Below are 4,586 nucleotides of genomic sequence, written 5' to 3' on the forward strand. Positions count from 1 at the left end.
AGAATTTTTTTGTAGTGCCACAGTTGGAGTTGGAGAGGGACTTGGTGTAATGGAGAATTTAACTCTCCTGCTCTGTTTAATGGGCTTTGACCACTGTTGCTGTAGAAGTCTGTCTTCTAAATAGCCTTGCGATTCATTCATTACAAAAGGTCCACTTGAAGTCATGATGCTGAACTCTTTGTATATAGCTTTCAGTCCTCAGAGGGTTAAAGCTACTCTGGCTCTGGTTATAAATCTTCTTTTCTGCTTCACTGGGATTCAAGCTTTTATGCTATTGCTTTCTTTAGACCTTTCCAGTCCAGTCTTTTAGACTCTGGGGTTTGTGAAACATTTTGGTCTGCACTGGCCGTGGCTTGGTGTTGTTGCTCTGTGATCAGTGTATACGTTTTGGAATTATTTCTTTAGCTGTTAACAGGAAATAACTCCTTTTTTAGTAAACAGTAGTAATGACAATGCTGTGTATCTGGTACCTATCCTTCAGCTAATGTCCTGCATGTCTTACATTATATAATAAGGCAAATAAGATGCTTTGTGAAATATATATTGCTTCTTCAAAGGTGTTAGATTGTCAGTTCTGGAGATCAAAGTCCTTTTTCAAATAGCTAACAGCCACACAATTTTTTCCATAGCTCCTCTTGTCCATGCTTCAAACCTGACCTTGAGAGGCTGTTTATTGAGAAGCATGTTTCCGCTATGGAAATTTACCCTGCTGTGTAGAGCCACTTTCCCATCTAGTTGGTAAACCCCTCACATCTGCATGCAAAATTTCACCTGGCAGTTTGCAAGGCAACTAGTTTTGTGTGAAAGAAGTGGCACATGGCTGGACTGCTGCCCCTCTTGGTGTTGCAGGTGCCAAGCTCAGTTCTGTAGCATCAGCTTGGTTGGGAAATAGTGAAAAGGCTGGATTAGTCCTTGTGTTACTGGATCACTGCATCCCCTCAATGACCCCCAGGATTCACTATTTATGGAGAAGCTGGGCTGAGAAGGGGAGGTCAGTAGCAAGAGGGAATTGCTGGCGCAGCAGCTCACGTGACAGCTCCTACGTGGATACAAGGCACGTTCACAAGAGTCCTTAGCTCTGTTCAGCCTTGCGTTTGCGCTCTGGCTGCCACTCCAGCTTCCTCATGTCACGTAAGCACCCAACCCAAGCAGGCAGTCTCCTCCCGCACTGACGCGGCTGTGTTGAAATCGCAGCACTTGCTGTTAAAGGCRAGCGTTCTCATGGCTACAGGCTTCAAGCCACCCAGCCAAGATGTGTCCCCATGGCCTGCTCTTGCTTGTGACCATTCTGCACCACGTAGATGTATTACTTAGCCACAGGAGCTTGACAGTTTCCCAGTGGTACTAATCATTGTCTTCTCTYCACAGGCAGCATTTTTGCTCTTAGTAAAGCAGATGCCCTAACAAAATGTGTTATATAGAGAGATGCTGTTCTTACTCCTCTCAGGCAATCTATCCACATTGTCATTAGACTCAGACTTATTCCCCCCACACCAATTCAGTTTGTTATTGCAAATATGAGGGTTGATTTGGGTCACCGGGATTTTTAAGGTCATAATTTCTAAAAGCTCTGTTGTTCCTTCCCTCCTTAGCAATCCCACTATTTGTCTGATGATGTGGGTCACATCCCAGGCAGTTGCTGTATGGGTCTGCTTTGCTCCCAATGCTGGCTTTCCCGAGGCTGTGTAGAAGATATAGCAGCTATATGACATTTTGAGTCAGGAAGAAAACTCCTCCTAATCCTTTTTAAGGACTTCCCCTGCCTCACAGGCTTAGTCTTAGCCAAGGCTCTCACATGAGGTAAGTTTTGATCGATTTAGTTCTCTTCTACAGGCCTCTATGGCTTCTGCCCTTCTCCTACCAGCGGTGTCCCCCCTGGACTGAAACCACACAAAGGTGCACACAGCCTGCTTCCATCGCACACTTTGTGGCATGTAGGCTCCCACTGTTTCCTTGAGGGGGAGCAAAAAGAGGGGAACTAGCCTTATCCTAAATGCAGCAAAGGAACCAGCCCTCTTAAAGAGCAGTTTCTTTTGTGACAATAGCCACGTTTCAAGTTAAGACAGCTTTGTGATAGCAAAGTCTTTCCTCTCCTGAAGCAACAGAAAACTAGCTGTGCTAACATTCTCCTGATACAATGTGTACATGTTATATATTAACTCCTTGAAGAATGCTGCTTAAGTAGGACTGTTAACATTCCCAGCAGAGGAGGTCTACAGGGGCTACTAGGGTGTGAAACAGGAGTGACATTTTTCCACCCATTTACAGAGAGCAAGATTTTCCCAGTAGCTGAACACCTCCAGTTGCCATTGCCTTCCGAAGCTGAAGAGATTCATGAGCTCTAAAACTCAGGTCTTGTACATCCTAGGTTAGGCCAGAGGGAAAACTCTAGATACAGAATACCTGATCAACACCTGAGTTTTGCAAATGCTTACCTGAGTAAGTTCTTATCTTAGTGGCATGTTTCCAAGAACAAACAAGCAAGCAAAACTGTCCCACCTCACTGTGGGCTGAATTACAGCAAAGGCAGAATACTCCTGAACTCCAGGAAGTCTGAAATTCAAATCTGCACTTTAAGACTGGGCCAGTCTTTTCATTTCCATTTCCATTTCAGAAGAGAAAATACCCCACAGGAGATTGAGCTGGGAGTAACTTGCCAGACCTAGTGTATTAGCAGTAAATTTTGGGTGAATAGATATCAGCAAAAATCAAAAAGAATAAGATGGAGTATATCTATTTTACCATTATATCTTCAGTCACAAGCACTTTTAGAACTGACTACTGGTGCTTAGTTTTATGGGTCTGCACAGGGAGGGGAGGGACATCAAACGTTAGACACTTTCATTAAAGGACTGGAAATATGGTATTCTGAGAAGCACAGAAGAAGTTTAAAGGGTGCTGCTAGACTCTGATTCAGCTATCATTTGGCATGCTGCCAAGCCTGTCCTTGCAGCACTGAGACAGGCCTCTCTGCTACCAAGCTGTGACTGTGCACTCTGCTTATGCTGTGCCTGTTATGCTAGCATCTGGTTTCCAAAATCTTCACCTAGCAAAACACTAAGTCACTTGAGCCACACAAGCCCCGTTAATACCCATGCGGAGCAGCCTTGAGTCTGGCCTCCAGTTCTGCACTTTGCATTGATACAGTTTGTTTTGTGAAGGAGGTCAGTTCTCCTACGTTGCAGCAGACTGCAATATCCTAATGTAAATAGTTCTTTTAGTTGGTTTTCACTTTCCATTCACCTCAACTGTTATTTTCTCCTGTTTGACTCTAGTACAGTATTTCTTCCTCATCTCATTTTAAACATATTGCCTTTATTAGTCTTCATCAACTAAGGTCTTACTTAAGCAACAGCCTCTACTATGATTTATAGCAGCCCATAGGGAATATGCAAATCAAAAGTATTCACCTTTTCCCCTCAATTCCAGTACAAGTAAGGCCTGGAACTCCTTCAGGCATTAAACAATGGGTTTAAATGTTTTTTGAAAGGTACCTAACCATGATCACTTGTCTGAACCTCCTGATGGCATTGCCATGTCCTCCTGGGAAAAACTCAGAACAGTTTCTGTCTCTACCAGCAATTTAAAACTCTCAAGATGTTTTAAGTAGTTAAGGACAGCAATGTTTTCTTCTTGTCAAATAAAGAGACAAAAGTGAGTTGGGAACAAGAACTTAGCATTTTTCTGCCTTTCAGGAGTTGCAAAATTCTTGGAGGACAGAGGAATTGCTGCCTCCCTCCAGGGCTGTTCACTCACAGGCTCCCAGTGCAGTTGCAGCTGACAGCTGGGAAAGATCCAGTCCCATCATAACCAGAGGCCTTGCAAGCCCTTTCTTCAAAGCACAATTGACTAACTCAGGCCCAGCCATGTTGCAAAGTCAAGCCAGGTCCTTATTCAGAGGGTATTTTCTTTTTTTCTCTGCTTTGAGGCTTGGATCCACAGCCCACCCAAACCTCTCAGGCTTTTATAGACCACTTGACTCTCATACCTGTGCCTGCCCCCTTGCTCATTGCATTGTTAACATCAAAACAAGCTGGCTGCAGGCTTTCCTGGTCTTCACAGAAGCAGGGAATGCAGCAACTGCAAAGCATGCATATTGCTCAGCAAGATAGACAGTGGCAAAATCATCTCAGCTTAAGACCTGAGCAAAGAAGATCAGGTCAGTCCTTTTTAGAGGATGCAAGCTAGCCCACCCCACAGCAGACTTTTTGGTGTAATCTGGCAGCAATACTTAGCCAAATCAGCACTCTGGATTTTGAAGCAACACTGATAAATGACTGTTCTGCAAACCAAGAGTTCAATAAAAAAAACCCATGCTGTTCCCTTAGTGAATGTACCATGTTTAGACCAAGGCACAGACATTCCCCATTTGACTACAAGACTGACTGAGTTTATCTCTATTAGCACCTCCATTCTTGCAAAGAGATAAGCAGGCAAAGCATGCTGGGCCAATGCTTATAAAAGGAAGAAGTACTGAGTGACAGCTGTTAYGATCCTATAAAAGAGCCTCCTTAGGAGGGAAGTGGGAAAGGGAAGTCATTATGCCACTCCATTTGTTTAAATTCAGAGGAGCTTAATATATAAAA

The sequence above is a fragment of the Apteryx rowi genome, unplaced genomic scaffold (genome assembly GCF_003343035.1).
Source record: "Apteryx rowi isolate R43461 unplaced genomic scaffold, aptRow1 scaffold_85, whole genome shotgun sequence".
Taxonomy (NCBI): domain Eukaryota; kingdom Metazoa; phylum Chordata; class Aves; order Apterygiformes; family Apterygidae; genus Apteryx; species Apteryx rowi.